Below are 22228 nucleotides of genomic sequence, written 5' to 3'. Positions count from 1 at the left end.
AAAGTGATGGAGAGTGGAAGTGAAGTCCTGTCTCCCATCATTTTCCTTCTGGGCTCTCCTGGCTTTGCTCTGCCGTTAGAGGTTGCCGCCAGCAAACGGCTCTGCCTGCAGCGGGACACGCTGCCCTGGCGTCACAGGGCTGGGAGTTCTGATTTTGCTGAACAAAGATGCTCTTCCAAAAATAGGTTAAGCCAAAGAACTTAGATGCCAAAAATAGCGCTAGAAATTTTTTTCCTTTTTCTGACTGTCCTTTTTTTGACTGTGTTTTAGATTTATTGTTCCCTGCTGGAGGCAGCTAAAGGAATAAAAGAGATACTGCAGCTGTAGGCAAGGGAATAGTGTAAGTACACATACACAGTCACCTCTGATGGGGGAAAAACCACATGTGTCAGCTATCTCTGTAGAAGTACGCAAAAATACAAATTAACAATGTAAACAAAAACGTGCCATGACACTAAACCGCTCTCTTAGCACAAATGTTTTTTTAGAAGTTAAGGTACCCTACAAAGGGAAGGGTGGAGAGAATCCTGGTGACAAAGGGGAGGACAAAAGAAATGCCAGCAAACAGAAACTGGAATGAATAAATGCCACAAGAATGATCCTGGTGATAGCCCTATAAACCTTTTATTACGACACGCTCTGCTGCGTGTGAATAATTCACTCATCCCAAACTGGTGGCAGTAAAATCTGCCCAGCGCTTTTTCATAGAGGTTGATCAGGTTAGAGGTGTTAAAATTTAAAGCTTCTTTCTGGGGTTTCTCCATAGAAAGTTTTGTACTATTAAGTTAAACTCCAGCTTTTCCATTCCCCAAGCTAGATGCATGCTCAGAGGACTGAGCTAATGACTTGCGCTGCAGCTATTTAAGGTGCTGGGCTGAGCCTGGAGCTGGGAGTCAGGAGGCACAGTGCCTCTAATCCTGGCTGTGCTGCTCACTGAGCCACCTCCAAGGAGTTATTTAACCTCTGTGTGCCACTGCTTCCCTCTGGGTAACAGCAGGGATTATGATAATTGCTTTTGAAAAGCACCTTAGGTGTTTAGTTTTAATTTTTTCCAAAGGTGCAGAACTCTCCAGTTCTGAGCTGGAGAGGCTTGATCTGTCCCAGGAGGTTTTTTTTAGTACTTTACAGGATTGTGAAAACAATTCTTAATGCCATATTGTTTGTTTTGGCAATGTAAATAAATAAACTTAAAAGATTTTTGATGCATGTTTTGCACACTACTCACATAAGGGCTCTTAAGATACAACTGAAGGGCATAGAAATGAGTTCAAAAGGGTTGTTACCGGACACTTCAGGAAATGAAACTGTCAGAATGTTTAAATTGTTTGCTTTTTCAACCAAATCCTGCCAAGGCCACAGAAAGCTGGGTTTGCATGTATTAAACTTGTCTCACACTTGTGTGTAAAGACCCCAAAGGCAATAGATTTGTAGCATTGCTCATTTGGATTTGGAGGGTACTTGGTTTTGTGTTTTACAGCAAAGGGTGATTTTCTAGGCTGAAGAAGTAAGAAGGTTTCCCTGAGAGTGAGATGAGAACAAAGTAAATACGCCCTGAGCTGTGCCTCTATCCCAGATTTTGAAGCGTGCAGGAAAGAATAATGGTACATGAATTTGTCTCTGTTGCACGCACTGAACTCCTTTCCAAAGAACAGAACTTCTTCCTATTTAAGCTTTGTGTTACAGGGAAAAAATAATCAAAGGGCGGAGAATTCCATGGCTGAGCTGCAGCTGAGACCAGAATGTTAAAGAAGAAGTTTGTGGAGCACGGTGCTGTTAGTGGGGTGGCTGGTTGGGAGGCACCATCTGTGTCATGGGGTGTGCCACAGGGCTTGGGGCAGCAGCGTTACTGGGGATTTTATGTTGGAAACATAAACTTAGTGTGATAGTGTTGCTGTGCCGAGGCAATGACTGGAATCTAAACCACTGGCTGCTGAGGAAACCTAGGAAATAAAAAGGGTGCTCTCGTTTTTATACAGGAACTTGAAATGAAGCAGCCAAAAGCTGGGAACTGTGTTGCATCTTCCCAGCATGAGGGATACAGGCCCTGTCAGCATGTTTTGAGAAAGGCCTGACTGCCAGAATAGTTTAGTGTTGCTACAATACTTGCAGGTGGTGAATGCCTTTTAAGTTCTGCTCTCTGTTCTGACGTTTTTAGGACAGTAAATGAAGGATGAGAAGTAGAAACACAAACAAATTAGAGAAATCCTTTGTATGGATATCGGTTATTACAGTCGTGTGGCTGGATGGAAAGAGTCCTGTCCTGCTGAAAGTCAGGGAGGGGTTGGCAATGAAGGAAAGTGGTTATTGCCAGTAGTTTTCCTGCCAAAACAGAGTATTGATGACAGGGCTCAGTTTAAAGCAGATGGTGTAATCCATACCCTAAAGACAGCCTGGGGAAACGCGTGCAAAACCATGTGCCTGAATGCCACGGAGGATTTATTCCTGGGGGTGAGGCAGAAGAAACCTTCACTTGGATGGACATGAGAGTTGAGTCTTGGTTCTGAAGAGCAAAGAAAATGCTTTACTGAGGCAGGGCTTTTATGAAGGACTAAAGCATGTCTCTCATTTTCTGTTATTAGAGATACAGTACAGAAACTACTGAAAATGCAGCATCCATCCCACATCAGTGCTTTCTCTACCCAGTCTCTTTGAGGACCAACTCTTAGCACTGTCAAGATTCACAGGGAGACTACGTAGGGCTTTTTCAAGTACTTAAGAAGTACAAGTCATGAGGTAAATAATTTAAACACTGGTTCAGAGCATTGCTAGCTGAAAAGTGACTTACACTCTCTTAACAGGCTAACAATAAATGGATGTTCTTTTTGGGGAGAGGAGTATGGAATGTGTTGCACATCAGCAGGGCTGCTTCCTTCCAAGAGAAACGTTTGCTGCAAGGAATCATAGAATAGAATCATAGAATGACCTGGATTGGAAGGGACCTTAAAGATCACCTTGTTCCAAGTCCCCTGCTGTGGGCAGGAGCACCTTCCGCTATCCCAGGTTGCTCAGAGCCTCATTCAGCCTGGTCTTTAACACTCCAGGTATGGGGCATCCATAACTTCTCTGGGCAACCTGTGCCAGTGCCTCACCACCCTCACAGGGAAGAATTTCTTCCTAACAGTTAATCTAAACCTCCTCAGTTTGAAACCATTCCCCTTGTCCTCTCACTCCATGCCCTTGTAAATAGTAATAGTCTCTCTCCATCTCTTTTATAGGCTCCCTTCAGGTACTGAAAGGTCCAATTAGGTCACCCTGATGCCTTCTCATGAATTCAAATTAAAGCCAGGGCTTCTTTCTTGGGCAATCCAGTCTGAATTTGGACCTCATCAGTGCAATGGATCCCTGGCATTGTGTGTGTAATGGGAAAAACCTGGTACCTCTGTGGCTCACATTTATTACAAACTTCTGTTTGAATAAGTATTTTGACTTCTTCCTCAGCATCTGGTAAGACTTGGTCTACAGTATGTTGTTACTGCATTTTTTTTTGCACAGCAACCTGATGCTGCTTCTTAAGAGAGATCTTCAGCTGAGGATTAAAGGGGTTTTGTGTGGTTTTGCTCCATAACTTTTGCCATTTTTATTCCTTTCCTGTTTACTTTGCTCTGGTATTGATCTGACAGCATCTTGCTATTCCCCTTCAATTTCCAGTTCTGTGTAAGGAAGAAAAATAGTCAACTGTCCTGACTTAACTAGAAATTAAACTGCAGCTATTTTTCCATGGAAAATTTCCTTAATAGGAAAATTGGTGATAATTGCTAACTAATGCTTTTTAAAGACTTTTTTTTAAATGGGTGAAAGACTGTCAAGCTGTCAATCAAGACAGATGTCAAATAATGCTCCATTCCCCTGACAAGTTCCCTTTATTATATGAGGCATCTGTTTCACTCTGTAAATTTGAGCTGCTCAAAATTTGCCCTTTAATGTTTACTTTTTCTGTCCTTTCTTAGTATTACTCAAGTAGTCCTTGTGTACCTGCACAGCATGGTCAAATGGATGTAATAATCTTTGAAGAAAATAACTTGGAGGTGTGATTAGCTTTGTAGTATCATGGCATTCCTTAACCTTTCAACAGTCTCTCACCCTGTCATTCCATGGTGCACCCACCTGTCCTTGCTGAAACCAGTAACCAGCTCTAAAAAGTGCAGTGCCTGCCTTTGTGATGAGCATATTAAAGCCAAGCAAGTGTGAAACTTTGAGTTGCATGAACGTTTGTGGTCCTTATAGGCCGTTTCTCAAGACTTTTGACTATAACACAGGACATTTAATTTTCTCTTTATTTCTTTTAAAGTAGATTTGGAGAGAAAATTGGAGGTTTTCTTGTAATCTCCAGGTTCCAAATGGCTGGGGTTTTCAGAGAAACTGTTAAAACAGGAGATTTATAATCACTGCTGATACTGGACCTGCTGAGAGTAGCATCTCTCCAAAGTATTGGCTGCTCTTTCATGGTTCTGGATTTAAATCAATGAAGCAAAATTTATCTCAACTCCACTCACCACTGGCATTGCATGTAAAGCACCACAAATGTACAAAACTGGTTCAAAGCAGAACAGTCTTCATTCCCAGAGCATTGCCCTACCTCCAATAGTATTTGCAAGTTGAAAACCATTTCCTTTCATGCACAAGGAGGCTCTGGAGTTAGCATCTGTAGCAGGCTTTGCAGCTCAGGCTAGGCAGGAGATGGAGCACTGCTCCAGCAGTGTTCCCATGCTGCTGGGAGAGGAAATACAAGTGATAGCACTGTGAAAGGACCAAGTATAGAATTGATTTTTATGTATGCAACAGTAAAAATTGCCATGATGTCATAGCAAAGCATTGCAGTCATTACAGCAAATAATGAGAAAAATAAAATGATAGAAATAATCATCTCCCTTGGCCTGCAGATAAATCAAAGCTTAGCCCTTGATCTCTCATCGCTCACTAGCCCGGTACATAAATCCAAGGATTTATCATTAAGCCTAATGGGTCATAAAATCTGGGCTATTTTGGAGGTAGTTGCAAAGATTTGCAGGCCAGGCAGAGAGCAGGCTCTAAGCTGCTGGGCCTTGTGTAACTGGGTAAATAGCAAGCTTCAAATAATGCTATAAAGCTATCAAATGTAATAACTAATGCAGTCAGGCGAGCGTATGGGGAGGGGAGCACCACTGGTGACAAGCTTGGCCATCATGACAGAAGAAGCCCTGGTGTAGAAAGACCTTTTTTGTAACAAGCTGAAGTCCCTTTTGCTTTACTGAACACCAGGTACATACATCTGGTTTGGTTCACATGTAGCACTTTTATTTTCTGCACATCAGTTCTTCCCTCACCGTGGGCCCAGGGGAGCGAGCAGCAAAAACCAGAAACACAGGAGGCACAGACACCTCTCTTACTTTGTCATCACTGTTTAAATATTTATGACAGCACTTCACAGCGTGCTAGTAAATGCATGATAGCATATTATGTAAGAGCAATAAAATTTTAGAAGGAGAAGTCTTCACTACTGTCCTTTGCTAGTAAATCTTTGCTACCATCTGTAGTGAGGCCATGTAAAGGCCATGCCTTTTTCCCCAGTTATTTTAAGTGAAATGGGTGTTTTACGTGGACATGGGAATTTAGCTTTTACTGGCATTTGTAATCACATGTGTTTTAAAATTGCTCTCCATCTCTTATTCAGGGGAGGCTTTGGTTCAGGTCAGCTTCCTGTAGAAGTTGATAGCTCTGAATTTGCAAGTGAGAGCAGGTCTTTGGTGTATGATGGGGAGCAGATCCCTCAGTGAGGGAGACTTGGAGGAAGAGATTTTTGCTGTGAGCCTTTTGGGTTAATTAAGAGTTCAAAGTAGTTTTGTATTTTCCTACAGAGTTGTAGAGTATTGATTCCTGTTAGTACTTTACTGCTCCAGAAAAGGGGATTCTTGGGAAATTATGTGCAAAGTCAGTTGTGCCTGGACTGACTTGACTTGAATTGAACTGAAGTTTGGGAGGGTGGCTTAGCTTCTGGGAGAATTTGCTGCAGAATGCTGACAGTGAAAACAGAAAGCTAATGTAGATTTGACTTTGGGCCAGCCAAAATATTTGACTGTGGGACAAGTGAGAGGGTATCCCATCAAAGGAGGAACCTGTCTAGCTTAGCATAAATAGTCAAATTGATTTAAACAGAGGTGTGTACATTTGTGCCTTAATGAATGCAGGAGAGATTCCCCCCACGCCTTTTCCTCTCAAAGGCAGACACTGGGAACCTGTGATTAGTTATTACATTTCAGAATTGCAGAAAACAAACTTAAGAGTTAAAGATGATTTGTACTTGGCATAAGAGCTATTATCTGTCATGATGGCTTTCCTAGCAGTAGTGTATGTGTTTGGGAAGAGATTTTGGGGATCTGTGCCAGTAAAAGCCAGCCTTGGAAGCAAACTGTGTGAACGGCTGAGAAAACAAGCCGCTAGCACGAATGATGAGCCAGCGCATAGCAGGCTCTGGGGCAGGTGGGATGCAGGTCCAAGGGCAGGGACTGAGGGCCCTGCAGGACTTGGGTGCAATCTCTGCACAGTCATGGTGAGATGAAGTGTTCAGCAGGTACTGGATTATTTACCTGATGTACGCACATGAGTGTTTACAAAAAACAAGTGCTCAATGATCAAGATGGTTATCTTAGCTTCTACCAAAGATGTTGTAAGGATGCCAAGTGGGAAAGTGAAACCTGCCAAAATCACAAAGTTGCACTAGAAGTTGCTGACTCTTAATTTTGTGCCTTTGAATATACAAGCACTTCTAATTATGTGTGCTGTTTCATACACATGATTGAGCAGCAGTTGTTTCTGCATTTATTATGTCTCAGTACCTGCTGGTGCAAACTGGGCATGCCTTGGCTGAGCAGGGCAGGAGTTCCCAGAACCACAGAGCGTTCTTACAGGAAGAGCTTCTGGACCTATCAGCTCCCATAGTTAAGTTTTTGCCCAGTTTTATGTTTCTGAAAGCCATGTTGGAAGATGTGGTGATGCTTTCGTTCATTTGGTGCAGTCTGAAAAGCAGAAGCTGTCGTAGAGCTTGGTACTTTGCTGGGAAGACCCAATGCATTATCTTGTAATTCTGTATTGACCCCAGTTCTCCAAACACTTTTCTTAAATTTCAGACCTTAGGAGACTGCTGGACTGTGCCATGGGGGCCTGAAAATTCCCTCATACATTTGAGAAAGGTGGTGGGATGGACACATCTTGGATGGTTTTGAGTTTGATCGACCCTGGTGTTGTTGATTCGATGTCTGTCTAGGTCTTAGTTCACTTCTGTAATATACCTGGCAGTTGCAAAATTTCCAAAACTTTGCTGTCTCCCTCTTACATTTCTCTCTTCTAATGTTTTTGAATTTTGTAGCTTTATATAGCCTACTTTTCCTCCCCCTCTCACCACTTGCTGCTTCTTCTCCTCCGCCCCAGTTACTAAAATCTCTCCCCAATGCGTCACTGTCGTCAGCAGCGCTCTTCATCTGAGGGCTGAAAGCAGAGAGAGCACAGTGGGGGAAGAAGAAATGACCCCGGACCCTCCTTAAGTTTTCAAGTGGCTGAAATTTGCTGATCAAAGGTGGCACACAGGAGTCTCTTCTCTTTGCTTCCTCTACCCTTCTTGTGGCAGCTTTCTCCCTGTTCCTGGCTGGTAGGGCTCACCCCTCGGGCTCTGCAAGGCCTGTGCTAAAATGAGAGTGGCTTTGCATTTCCAGATAAAAAGTACTTCTGATAAAAAGTACTCCTGGTGTGTAAATCCCAGCTGCAAAATTCCTGCATTCAGGGTGGTAGGTGCCTTCCAGAAGATGGGAACCCCTTTGGTAGGGAGAGAAGAAGTGGGGAGAGCAAGGAATTTCGGAAAGGGGGATGAAACGGAGAGAGGAGAAATGCCCGATGACAATGCTCAGCTGAATTGGCTGGTGAGGAAAAGTCATTTTGATTGCTGCAGTCATCAAACCATGAGTTTGAGAAGCGTTATCAGCAGCACCTATGTGTAGAAAGTTTGTAGGTGGGTGAACAGATTCTGTCCCTCCCCTTGGAGATTCAGAAGCTGCAGCTGGACAAAGCCCCTGCTCCTGCTGCAGCCCCTTCAGCCAGGGTGAGTCTGACGTTGGTCTGTGTTTGGAGAGAGGATCAAAACAAACAAAAATATTTGGGTCATTGCCAAGTGGAAGTATTAGGAGTGACATGGCAAATTTGTTTTAATGTAATCTGGACTTAATCAGTGGTTTAGACTGTACTGGAGGCTTTCAGCTCTGGTAAGGGGTTGATTAGATAAATGTATTTATTTTTCTGCTATTCATTTTCCGTGGATGAACATACCAGCGTAGCTTAAAAGCATGTAGCAAGGAAGAAGCAAAAAAAAAAGGGGACAGATTAAGTGACTGCTGCCAGATTAATTATTCTATTGCATTTCAACTCCTATTTTTGAACTTACAACTTTGAAAGGGAATGTTCAAAATTATCTTTGCAATGGCCATCTTTCCATCTAATTTAAAGTCATTCAGCTTTACAAGAAGCAATTATGCTCCACACTAACAAATGAAAAGACATGGCAACATCAGAAAAACTGATTATTCAAGCAATCTTTCTTACATAAAATAGTCAACTAATCTCCCAGCTTCAGTCCTTGAGTGCTATTGCAAATAGCCTCCTGAAAGAGAACTTCATTCTTGGCACATTGGCAGTCTGCCTCTTGTCCCTGATGTCTCCCTGTGTAGTCAGTCATGGTTTGGGAGTTAAGAAATCCTTTTTTATTTCTGTATCTCTTCTTGCACTCATTGCAATTTTTTTTCTTGTGGGCAATGAAAGCAAAGCGCAGGGAATGAGGTTTGTGTCCTGCTTAGAAAAATAAGGAAATCTCCAGACTTGCTGTGCTTCTGCTGCTCTGGCCATCACTCTTGAGGCCTTCTGAGCTTGTGGAGGAATCTAAATGTTTTGTAAGTCACTAACTAGTGCAGTGTTGCACTTGAAGTGGTTATTGTTAGCCTAACTGTTACTATAGAAAAAGAAAAGGAAAATAAAAAGTCCTGCTTGCAGAAGAACTCTTAATAATAAGTTGTTGTCAAACACCTAAAATCCCAATACCTTTCTATTCTCACCCTTCCACTGCCTCCTGGGAAAAACCAGGGTGGAGCAGGAGTCAGTCATCTTCCCCTTTTCCAAGTCATTGATGAAGAACTTAAAGAATACTGGGCCCAGTATAGAGCACTGGGGGACACCATTAGTCACAGGCTGCCAACCTAGACCCTGTGCCACTGATTACCACCCTCTGGGTTCTGCCATTCAGTTCTAAATGCACTTCACTGTCCACTCAAAGCCCCTTTTAGCCTTACTGACCCTTCTATAGATTCAAAAATGCCTCTGCTGCAATAAAGCATTTCCAGTTCCTGATTGCTCTTAATATTAAAAACATCTACAGAAAAAAGTCAGTGAGTCATCAGTGTCCTGTGCTGCCTTCAGGAGGAGTATGATGCTGATGGGTGGCTTTTATTTTTCCTGCTGGAAGAAGCAGGTGGTGGAGGTTGGTGGTTTCTTCCACTCTGCTATAGGATCCACTTGGGATAATAAATATATTTATGTTTTCCAGCATGCTTTTACATATTCTTTCTTAAAGTCAGTATCTGCACATTTGCAGCTGTCTTTGCTGTAAGTGAAGTGTCTTAAATACTTGCTCCTAATTCTGTTAGCCCTAAACTGGTTTTGTCAATGTCTGCATTTCTGTGGTTGTTAGTGAGATATTTTGGGGGTGTCCAGGACCATCCTGTGCCCCCTCTCCTCTCTCCCCACACCTCTCTGTGACATGTGTGCCTCTGCTTGGGAGTGCCCTGCTCTGTCATTCCATGCACCGCCCGATGGTACTGGGATAATACATTTTTCATCCTCCTCGGAATACCTGCCTGTTATTACTCTCTGTACAAGCATTATGGTTATGTACAAGGATCAGACACCTCGTCAATAGAAAAAATTGCTGGTACAGCTAAACAAACTGCAGCAAAGCCCCAGGGAGGCACAGCCGGAGCCTGACCCTCGGCAGTCGGTGCTTCAGCGCGTCTGAATAATCCAATTATTCACTGGTTTTGTTCCCCCTTTCCATCTCATAACATTTCTTAACTTTGTATTTTCATCTTAATTATTGCAGAACATAAGGTTGATGTTTATAGGGGACTATTCATGAGGCTTTCAAGACTTCTTTCCTGATCTCCAGATTATTCCAAGGATTGTTATGTTTGCAAAGTGAACATTGCTGTCCCTGCCCTGGGAGTGGCTTCGTGTTTCCCAGCACTGAATTTAAATTGACATTTTAAAAGCAATTTTGTCTGAGCAGCAGTCGCTTCCAGTGTCAGAAAGTCAGGCACTACAGCCACAGGCCATCAGGATGATTGCCCAGTCACTGGGGTTTTCTGTCCCTGCTGCCTGTGAAGGAAGAGCAGAGGAACTGGCGGATGGATGGCAGCCACTGCTCAGCTGGCTGAGCTGACACGTCTCTGCCGTGCTGCCTGGAATTGGGAATGACGTTGCAACTCACTGGGGTTATGCTGGTACCATTAGCTCACTTACCTCTCCTGCTCTGAGTTGTATTTGATAGCCAGCTCTGTCCCTGCTCCATGTTTCTGTATGATCACAGTGTAGTTAATCTTTTCCCTAAAAAGTTGTGCGGCAGCTCTTCATCTGGAGCCAGTTGTAACAATCAGCTGCTTTTCAACATTCCTGATCGTCACTGGGGTTTTGGGTGGTCTACCATTTATCCAAAAATATGTATCTATTCAACCTTTGTCTGCTGTACTATTTTCATATACCTCTCTTCAGTGGGATTTGCCAAGGACTGTCTCTTTTTATAAATCTTGCTAAATTCTTATCTTTGAAACTGCAAAATTTTACAGCTTCCACCCCCAGAAGTAGCACTGCCCTGAGATATGCTTTCTGATTTTCCTTCTTTCCTGCTCCTAACACTTCCCTGTATTAATTTGCATTTTCCAAGACAGACGCTTGGCCCCAGTTTCCTTAGGGAATGCTGCCCTTCCTTGGCAAGGCTTGATCTGCTCCAGGAGTCTGCTTGAGTCCCTTTTGCTGTGAACCTCTTCACTCGTCTGTGTTTTGAGCATTTTAGAGGATTTTACTGTGGTGGATGAGCAAGAAACACAGAAAAACAGCCCAAATCACACATCAGCCCTAAATTCTGCCTGCAGGCTCCTCTCCCTCCTTACACTGCTGTTGCCTGGGTGGACTGTACCTACCGAATCTCTCCATGGCGTTTCCCAAATGTGATGTATCCCAAAGGATGCAGAAGACTGTCCCAGATTAACACTGTGGTTTTCTGAGGTTCATCTATTTAGAATATGTTTAAGCAAATGGAGTATTCATGATTCTAGATAAAATTAAGGGGGAGTAGGGAGTGGTTTTACATTTTGAAAGCAGACATTTAAAACAGATGCAGTCTGCTGGGAAGGATCACATTGAATTGCATGGCTTTTTAAAAGAAAGAACATCCATTTTACTCAAGTCCTCAGTATGAAAGATTAGGAGTTAAGAGACATTTTTCGCCCACTTTGAAAGTAAATGTATTTTAAATTTAATTCTTTGCTGCAGCTGCTGCTTTCTTTCTCTGGAAAGCCTTCCTTGTACTTTGAGCAATGTAAAGATGTGGGTTGGGTGATAATCCAGTTGAAGATTCCAAACTTCCTTTCCACTCTTTGGAGATTTTCTCACCACCACCTTTTAGATAAATGTAGAACTCTCTTTTATTTTAACAGAGCACTGGTTTAGGGAGATTTCTTTGTGATCCATTGTCTCAGTGCAAGGAAAAGTATGAATGTGAAGGTTCCATAAGATGGCATGAAATCAGCTGGTTTCTCTTTTTTCCTCCAGTATAAATATGTAGTGCTGCCTACATTTTAAAAAAATAAGCCAGAACAACCCAGAGCCTGTGAAAGAGTCCCATGGTGTGATGGTGCTGTTGGGGCAGCCAGGAGCTGTGGCAGGAAGCTCCTGTTACTGCTCATCACTGATGAGGATTGTTGGAGTTACTGCTCCAGGTACCTCTCACTCAGGGCTGCAGAATCATCCTGCAGAATGGCTTAGTCTGAAGATGCTGGTAAGTTAGGAATGGCAAAATTCTGGCAAATCTGGTGTTTCACGAGGTCTGTTACCACCCATGGACTAAAGGAAAGACTTGCTGAGGGCGCACAACTCCAGGTATCATCACTGAGTTTGGCTGAAGCAGCAGCAGGATTTTGTTGTCTCATTACCCTTGTTGTCCTGATCCAGTCTGCCCCAGGCTCTGCCCTCTCCTATTTCCAGGTAGATCCTCCTCCTTTCCTGTTCCTCGTCCCCTGAAGAAAGGGAGTGTATTTGTGGATTGAGTGTGCTGATCTAGAGCTCATTAATGCTGTTGTACCATTCTGAATACATCAGCTGTGCCCATAATACTCAGTCTGAAACCATTATTCTCTAGAAGTGATTTTTCTATCTTCCTTTATTATTGTTACTATTATTATTAATTTTATACAGCCAGCACTGAGCACTTTTCCAATAGTAACTTGTATTTAGTGACTTATTAAGATTTATCCAAGTCACAGATTCCCAGTGGATCGTCTGAGCTTGTTTCTTATTTAAAAACATCATCTAAATTCAAATCAGGAATTAACACAGTTCTGCAAATGACATTCACCCCTCTGCAGAAGGACCAGCATTAATCCTGTGTGCTGCAGCAATGGTATTTCAAACCTCGTTTGAGGGCTTTAGTGGGCTTAAATCAGCCTTAGGCAAAGCACAAGCGTCTGCAGTAGTTAGACAGGACTAACACTGCCTACTTTGGGCACTGAGTTTAAATGTGTCAGAGGGGCTGTATCAGGACATGGGTTACCTTTATAGCCAGGGAGAAGACAAGGTGTTCCACAAAACCTTCCTGCATCACTTGGTACTGGAGTTAGTGGCTACAGACAAAATCTTCACACAACCCTGTTCCTACTGCTGGAATCCTGGTCTTTGCTGGGAGAGGAGTAAGGTCCCTGTTTCAGAACTCTAAGGGAACCAAAGAGGAGCTGGCAGAACCAGCAGGGTCTTTCTGTAAGGGTTTAGGGGCACTTCCAGTTTCTGTTGAAGTTCAATTCAGGTTGGTCTGGTTCCTGTAGGGCTCTCTGGAAATCCCCACTCTAATATATTTAATATATTAATATATTTGCCTCCTTACTGGTTGTCATCAGCAGTCCTTGCTGTTTGAGTTCCCAGAGTTCCCACAAAACCCGTTGTGCTGGGCCAGTGGGTGGGTTGGAGAGCTTCCATCCCACCCTCCCTCCTGTGCTTCTGCAGGGTAGAGTCTGCCCTTGGCATAGAAATTGTGAAGTGGGGCTCTGAGTGCAAGAGGAATGCGATACACTCACTTCTCCAACATCCTGCTGCTCAGAAAAACATAAACCCGAAGCAGATGTGTCATTAAATCATTTTGAATCATTGCAAACATTGCAGGAGTTCAGTACAAGCATCCATAGCTTTAAGCCACCTCCGCCAAGCGCTTTGCATCTGTCATAAAATTTGGATGAACTACACTGGGTAAACTGTTTTACTGTTAACTGTTAAACTGTTACCTGATAGCCACCTACCTTCTAGAGCTGAGACTTGATGAGGGAAGATAGAAATAGATTTCAGTGCATTGTAAGAGCTCAGAGTGACTGATGTGGTTTCTTGGTCCCATAAAGCTGCTGCCCAACATAGGAAAATACCTCCCTTTAATTCAGAGACCAGGCAAAGGAAGCTGTCTTGGCTCTGAGATGAAAGTATATGATTATTTAATCACTGGTTAGTTGGTGATAATGAGCAAGTATTTTGCAAAATGAGCTCTTAAAGGGAGTCTCTAAACATAGATCCTGGTGCTGCAGTGCTGGAGCTGAGCACAAAGTGTGGCCCTGCTGTTCCCAAGAATGGCTCATTGGATCACTGTTCCTTCACAGCCAGGCGTTGGTGGCAAACCTGCTGCCCAAATTACCAAGCAATAGGTGTGCCAAGGCTGGGGGAGGACAGAGCTCCAAGGATTTCTTAACTCAAAACTGTCATTTCTTGTGCTTCGCTGAGCTTTTCCAGCAAGGATGCGTTCCCCTTTAATTGCTGGACTTCTGAGAGCAGCTTGACAGAAGAGCAGCCAAACAATCTTGTTTTCCTTTGTTAGCTATTTTTATTTTACCTAGATCATTACTTATCAAAGAGCACTGCTATCACTTGAAATAAACATGTTTAAACATTAATAAGTAGCTTAAGAGATGCTCTTTTTGATGCTGTCTGGGAAAACATCGTCTGATTTTTTGGAGAAAAACTTCAGCGCAAATGTTTTTTCCCTTATGTGTTTTAATATCCCTCAGCAATTACTTTGCAAGTGGGAAAGCAAAGAAGGGAAATTGCTGCAATCAGCTGCCCTTAGCATTGCCTTGATGAAAGCCTGACCGAGCCAACAAGTGTGAGGTTTGTGAGGGTACCTGGGTCTGCACACTCGCCTTTATTATCTCTGATCATTTCAGCTGCATTAAAAGCCTCATATAAAATCAGAACATCACGGTGGTACCCATATTTCCAAATCACTTGGAAAACTGGCTTTCAAAAGGAAGAATTCCTCCATTTCCTTGTGGCTGAGCAAGTTGCAGGCCATAAGGGCTGCTCCGTGTCCACGTGCGATGCTGGGTTGGTCGCTCCACAGTGATTCAGAAAGTGGAGCCAGAAGGGACTGTTGAGTCATCCTTGTCCTCACGCCGGTGTTCTGTGAGCTGCTCTGTTCCCACCTGCTCCTCTCGGCACAGGGCACGCTGTGCCTGACTGCACTTCCTTCTGCAGGAAGAGATCCAGGCTTCACATGGGATCTCCAAGAATTTAAGTGTTTTCTGCTCTATTTCATAGCTGGTTTGAGAGTTTAATGATTCATGCTATAAAAATACTTTCCTTGTTGGCTTTTTCCTGTCTTCAGCTTCCAGCCAGTGATTTTTTGTATTTGTTACTGCAGAGATAACAAAGCCTTTTTCTGGCGCTGCGTTTTCCTTTGTGAAGAGGTTTTACGCTTATAATCAAGTTACCTCTCAGACAAGCTGAACAGGTTGAGCTCCATATTTCTCATTAAAAGACACTTTTCTCCCATCAGTAATTTTTACTCCATCCTTTTCAGGTTTTAACATTGTCATGCCAAGGCTGACCCCAAAGCTGTTTCAGGATCCATCCCATCAGCTGCGACATGTGGGAGTGAAGTTGCCTTCTGGCTTGGATGTGTTGCATTTCCAGTTTACGTGGACACGGCCCAAGTGGAAAATCCCCTGTCACACAGGGAGGTTGTGCTCTGGTCACCTGGATATTTTTACAGAGGCATTTTGTTGCTGCCTCTTTGTGGCCAGTTCTGTGGGTGCCTCCACACTCTTTGTGGTGCCAAGTAGTTTTGTGTTTTCCTTGCTTTTTTTGCAATTAAAAGAGGAAAAAAGTTTGACAGTGCAGAGCTGTTGCTGGAGAAAGATGAGTTATGAACTTAATAAATACAGGTATTCCCTCTGCTTTCTTATTTGTTGGTTTTCTGGCTTGGCAGCTAAGCTAAAGTTCAATTAAGTGTCTCTAACCTTGCTGCAGGGAGAGCAGGGGAACCATTTGTTATTTTAAATCTCTTTACTTTTCAATTGTCAAATTCAATTAAGTGAGAATTTACGCTTTCATAGGAAAAGGGCAGCAGCTATAGAAAACTCAACGACCTGAGTTGTTCCAGGATCTGTAGAGGGATTTCATGCTTTCAGCAGAGCCATCTTCAGAGGTTTTGGCAGTAACTTCAGAGTTGTGGCAAATAAGTATTTGCTTATCTTAACATTTGAGGCATTTAATGTGCATATTTTCATGCTTTGCAGCCAAGCTGCAACCACAGAGGGCAGAGCTCAGCAACATTCACCTTTAACCGCTGCTTCTAGCCTGTTTGCAGAAAGTTCTGTTTGCACAGGCTGCACCTTGCCCCAAAACTGTTGAAATAAAAAGTGACTTTTCCAGGGAACCCCAGGCATGTATGTAGAGGTTTTGCAGTTGGTTTTGTTTTAATTTCACTGCGTCCTAGAAACATGACTTCTTTCCTTCAAAATCTCATTTCTGGTTATTTTCCTGGTTTTGGGCAGGGGGGAGAAAAGGGCTTATTGTGCCTCAGAGGATGCCATATGTAAAGACTGTGGGGTGCTTCAGTCCCATGGGAGCTGTGGAAGTCTGAAATTGGTGTCCTCACAGGCTTCGTCAGTCAGTGGTGCAGAACCAATTTGCAGATGTTGCTTGAGTTCATCTGAAGCCACCTCCTAACCAGGGGCTCAGGTATTTGTGTTGAGCTGCTGCATGTCCAGTGCCTGGTTTCAGAGAAGGAGACTTTTGGAGTAAAATACTGTTCTCAGGCTGTCAGGATATTCTGTGTATAACCTGGTTAGCTTTCTTTCCAGCCCTTTGCAGTAAACTCTGAGCTTCTCAATAGTCTCAGAGCAGATGCTCTTTCTTTTGCTGTCTTGTCCCCTCTCCCCCTCCAGCTAATGGTAAAAAGTATTTTTAAGTAGTTTCACATAAATCTTGAAGGCTGAGTGACTTAGAAGCCAGCTGGGAAGCTGAATGTGTCATCTCTGGAGTAAAACATAGATTTAGGGAGTTTTCATGGGTTTTTTTTTCCCAGTGTTGCCTTTTCTGGTGGGCCAGCAGATGGAACTGCCCACAAGGCTGTATTTATCCCTGCAAAGCCAGCTGCTGCAAAATGCTGGGGTGAGGGCTGCTTTGACTCTATGCTTTGGAGAAGCTTGTTGTTATAATGAGAATAATGTCCCTTGTTTGGATTAGCAACATTCTGCAAATCAGTATTTGTTCTTGAGCTTGTGTATAAATCCCACTTAGTTAATTTAGGCCAAAGCTGCAAGTCTGTATTTGTTCTATGAAAAACAAGAAAGGATCGGAGCAATTTGGGGGGAAAATGTGATTTCTGAGATATCATCTGGTAAGATATCTGGTGGCATCCTAGAAATTAAAGGGGTTTTCCCACTGGTGAGGATGTGATGTCATACCCTGTATTCTCCATAAAAGCACAAATGTGGTAATTACAGTGAGTGGCAATTGGCCTTTAGGCATTTGTCACTGATCCTGAGAGGTCTTGGAAAGGCAACAGCCAAAAAATATGGGGCCAAGAGCAAGACAAGCTGAGAAACAGCCTGAGTAGTGTTAAAGCTTTTTGATATTCAGGATAAAGAAACCCAAAATAGTGGCACCGGTGGGTTCAGTGTGCAGGTAGAAGAAGAAAACTAGGATGATAATAATTATAAAATAAGTATTTTTGGAAGCTCAGGCATGCAGAAGCAGGAGGAGTGTTAAGTTCTGGGTGAAGCCCAAGGCGTCCATGCGGGAGCTGCCAGCGGCACAGCAGGTGCTGGGTGGTGGCTGCTGCACAGGGACTCTGTAAATCCTGTGGAAATGAATATTTAATAGAGAAATAAAGTGATTATATGTATGTGTAAATGCTGTTTTTATCTCCTTGCTGCCCTATAAATGGCTGCTAGCTATCAGCCCAGGAGGGCTGCGATAATTATGGCTTCACTGACTTGGCTGATAAAAAAATCAATTCCATTGGGATGATCTTATGCTTTCCTTAATGGGAAGCACTGGAAATGTTAGCCCCATTTTAAGTATGCACCTACAAGAAAAAGGGACTTGCTTGGAATCCAGCTTTCCCCAGAAATGGAAAATTCTGAAAATGCTGCTTCGTTGTCTCTTCCTTGGCAGGCTTTGGACACACAACACTCCATAAGAGCAGTCACTTTTCCTGGCACCTGCCAGACTTTTTCCCTGCTGAACATCTTTGGTTTGGTTTGGTTTGGTTTTACCTTGGTTTGTTTTGATTTTTTTCGCCAGAGGAAAATTCCAGAGTTTTTGCAAAATTTGCATTGTTTCTGTCTGTATTTCACAAGAAAAAATTTCTGTTTCCATAGGAGTGCAAGGGAGACAGGTAGAAGCACAGGTGGAGCTGGAGTGCAGCATTATTTGTGGATGTGCATAGACCCATCCTCAGTCTCCACTTGGGAGCTTACACTGGGGCTGAACTGAGGCTGGTAACATCTAAAGTCTTCAGAAACTGTTTTTGTATCAACTTTCCCTGTGTTGTCTTGTTTCCTAGGGGCAATATGTAATTTTTTCACTAACAGACTCTTATTTAGACAAATTAGACCTTTCTAACACCCTTTGTATTAACTGGTTTTGACTGCACTGTGTTAATTACAACAGGGATGGGGACATCGTAATTGTAGAGAATTGTTCTCTAATTTGGGGAGAACAGACAATGCTCTGTGCCCAGCTTCTGGTTTGTTTTCCCTGTGTTCAAATGCAGCACTCAAACCATTAACATAATCTTGGGGTGACTGTAATTATGTGAATAACCGGGTGGGAAGGAGTCATAGCACAGTACAAAAACAGCAGGGAGTGCAAACTTGTTTTTATAAACAAAATAGGAGCAGAAGGAGGAGGGAGTTGAGATGCCAGTGGTGCTGCATCCTGGTGCCAGCATGGACGTCGAGTACAGGTGGGGACTGGGTAATGCCATCGAATATTGCAGTGGTCTTCATCTTCCCAGTGGAAATTTGGAGTTTATTGCCTGTTTCAACTGTCCAGGAAAGCGCTGAAGACTTTGAGGAATACCCACCCAAGGTTCATCAGTCACCACCTTTCGGGCACTGAAGCTTTGGTTCCCAGCAGGATCCTCTGTTTATCTTCACTTAAATCCGTGGCTCTCATGTCCTTCCCTCTGTGCTGTGTGGAAGAGGAGAGGGGAGAGCCATCTCCCAGGCTCCTGCTGAAGCTGAGAACACCCAGCCCTGCTGGAGAGAGGGAGCTCTCCCAGTGCACCTGATCCCAGGCCTGATGGAAAGGGCGTTGCTGCCCATGTGCATGTGAACCAGGGTAAACAATGTGCATCAGCACATGGATTTCTCAGATCTTGACTCTATTATTCTATGTTTTAAAATCTCTCTGGTGCTGCTAAATCAATAGGTCTCCAATGCTGAAAGAATGTATGATGCTGGCAGGGTAACAAAGCATGTTCCTCTTTAGTACAGAAATCTGGAATTTTGGCATCCCCAGCATGTTGAGGGTGCTGGGGCCTTCTAGCAGTCCATAAGAACTGCTTGGCTATGGAATTGCCTTTTAAATTTCTCTAATACTTTTCCTACCATTTTCTTGCTTCACAGAATCATCAAGTTTGGAAGAGACCTTTGAGATCACCCAGCTAATCCAAACATCCACCTAGCACCACCCTATGCAGCCCTAAACCACCAGGCATATCCAGCCACTTCTTGAACACTTCCACAGACTACCACATCTCTGGGCAACTTCTTCCAATGCCTGACCACTGTTCTAGGGAAAACATTTTTCCTGATGTCTAATCTGAATCTCCCCTGGTGCAGTTTAAGGCCATTTCTTCTCATCCTTTCTCTTCAGACATGGCAGGAGAGATCGATGTCCAGCTCACTACAGCCTCTGTTCAGGTAGCTGTAGAGAACAGTGAGGCCTCCCTGAGCATCCTCTTCCCCAAACTAAACAACCCCAGTTACCTCGACCCCTCATCACAGGACACATTCTCTAGACCCTTCTCTAGGGTTTCCTTTCTCTGCACTCACTCCAACACTTCAATGTCCCTTTTGGAATGAGGGACCCAAAACTGAACATAGCATTCAAAATGCGATCTCCCAGCATTGAGTACAGGGGGACAGTCACTTCCCAGTCCTGCTGGACACACTGTTCTTGAGAGAGACCAAGATTCCTTTGGCCTTCTTGGCCATCGGGGCTCATATCCAGCTGCCTGTCAGGCAGCACCCCCAGGTCCCTCTGTGCTGAGCAGCTCTCAAGCCATTCTTCCCCAGCCCATCATGCCGCACTGGGGTTGTTGTAACCCAGGTGCAGGACCTGGCACTTGGCCCTGTTGAACCTCACACAGATGTCCTCAGCCTTTTGATTCAGTCTGTTTAAACCTGATTCAGAGTTGTGGAGATCCCCCTAGCCTAGCCTGACACCTTTCCCCACGCCTTAAAATGAATTTGTCCTCTCCTGCAAACTGCAAGTAACGTAGTACAAAGGGTTCATTCACTGCTGCTCAGACAGAAGTAGTGATCCCCTTACTTGCCCTGCACCCATGGCTTGAAACTATCTTACTAGACTGTATCATGGCACTTTAGAAAGTCAAATCTCTTTTTAGCCTGACTTCCTAAGGAGGCTTAAGTGCTCATGCTCTGTTTATATCCTCATCCCTCGCTTGGAGAACTTTTGAACCCGTGGGCCCAGATCAGCCAAATTTATCAGCTGAAGGTGTTGATGGTAGTAAGGCTGGGAGGTTTTTTTTGGAGCTAGATAAAGTGGTGAAACTGAAAGAAAGCACTTGTGTGTCAGCTCTCAGCTGATCAGATGTGAATTCCAGGGCAGGGGCTTGCAGGCACCCAAGGAATTGTTGGTTTTGCAGAGCCACTGCAGGAGCAGCTCCTGCTGCAGAGGTGCCTTGGCAGTGCTGGGGCTCACAGGGCTCCCCCGTTCCTGTTTCTGTGGGGCTCAGCCATGTGAGAGGTGGTTTGGCTGTAAATAATCTGCCTGTGGTGGAGGGGATGTCACCACAGAAAAGGGGCTCTTGTGCAGAGTTCCAAAATTTGGCAATATTAGGAAGGAACAGAGCAAAACTTGCATTTTCATTTTTGCACTCTAAGCGTCCAGGGAGATCACGAGGCTCATGATAATTTGGCCTTTTTTTTTTTTTTTAAGATTTGTGTCTTGAAATGAAGTGATGGGGAATCTCTGATTTTGGGGTTTCACAATGGCTTTCTACACTCGTGACATGGGTGAAAATGTTGAATGAAGCCAAGCCACAGGGTCAGGCTCAGGAAAACCGATGAAAGCTGCATCTAGTCATGCATGAGTGTCAGTATATGTATGTACAGTTGAGTTGCGTGCATGTACAGGTATATTTCTGTATTTGTGGGCACGTGGGATGATGTACTGTGTGCTTCTGATGGCCGAGTGAGAGTCAGTATTTGTAATTTCAAGATTGAGAATACAGCGATAAAAGAATGCCCCCGCGGAGTCTCACCCTGGGGGTAGATGAGGACGTTTGACAGCTAAACTCGATCTTGTCACCATCCGAACCTGGGAGCTCCTTCAGCCTTTGCGCCTTTTTCTGGAGGACACGTGGAGGATTCCCCGCGGTCTCCCCTGACCCGAGCTCAAAACAAACAGCCCCAGCTCGTATCTCATGGGCACGGAGCCCGTGTAAAACCGAGCGCTCTCAGCAGCAGCCCCAATGAACTAAATCCTTCCCGGGGAGCAGGAGATAATGGCAGGAGGAGGCTCGGTTTCCCCCGCTGTGCATCTGTCAGGCAGCGGCCGCAGGGAGGGAGGGAGGGAAGCGGCTGTGCCGCCGGAGCTCGCTGGGGATTAAATGTGTCCTGGCGAGGGGGAATCGGGAGCTGCCGGCAGCTGCATCCAGAGGAGCATCCCACTGGAGCTCGGGCTCTCGGTGCTTACTTAGAGGAGGAGGAGGATGTGCTGCGGGCTGCTGAGGGTGCTGAATCTGTTCCTATTCCAAAAATGATTGCATTTGAGACCGGAAGGTGGAATTGGAAATGGTTATTTGCTAATCTCAAATAGCTTTTTATTTCTTTTGTCTTAAGTTTGAAGTTTATACACATCTTATGCTTTCAGTGGGAATAAGCTCTGCCTCTGTTTCAAGCCAGTGTTTGACATGACAAAGGTTGTCTGATGTCAGTGTATAACTGTAAAAGTAGTGTAGAAAAGAAGACAAATTAACCTTTAATAAAAAGGACTACCACATTTTGTTTCTGATTTCTAGGACATGGCTCTGAACCTAATGTAAACAATACTTTCTGGCAATTTAAATCACCGCTCTACTCAAGAAAAATTAAAATACCCTAAAAGAAATGTCACGTAACATGAGCAAAAAGGCAGCAGGCAAAACTGTCAAGTGCCTCCATTCTTTTTCTCTGTTCTTTTTAGCCTCTTGTATCTTTTGGGATCTTTGAGCTAAGAGTTGATGTTCCCTACATGTGCTTCTCTGATATGTTCTACCAACCTCTTTATGATGACCTTTCATTGCAGTAGCCATCAGGGATATGTTGCATGACTCCAGCAAAATCTTTATCATCACTTTTGCCTTTTGTTATGTGCACATCACATTGTATCCTTGGCTTCCAAAGTGTTTCCTTCCTTGCTGCAGTAATCTTGTTTTCAACCTTCAATCTTC

General features: G+C 43.9%; 1 protein-coding gene across 1 annotated transcript in view; it reads left to right on the top strand.

The window, feature by feature from the left end:
* The window catches only part of PAK5 (p21 (RAC1) activated kinase 5), an 87392-nt gene that overhangs the window by 4822 nt on the left and 60342 nt on the right, over nt 1-22228 (top strand). The window lies entirely within an intron of this gene.

The sequence above is a fragment of the Pseudopodoces humilis genome, chromosome 3 (assembly GCF_049639895.1).
Source record: "Pseudopodoces humilis isolate 2021_Gansu_Grassland_sample_001 chromosome 3, ASM4963989v1, whole genome shotgun sequence".
Taxonomy (NCBI): Eukaryota; Metazoa; Chordata; class Aves; order Passeriformes; family Paridae; genus Pseudopodoces; species Pseudopodoces humilis.
The sequence above is the reverse complement of the archived record's forward strand: the minus strand, read 5'-3'. Positions and strand labels throughout refer to the sequence as shown.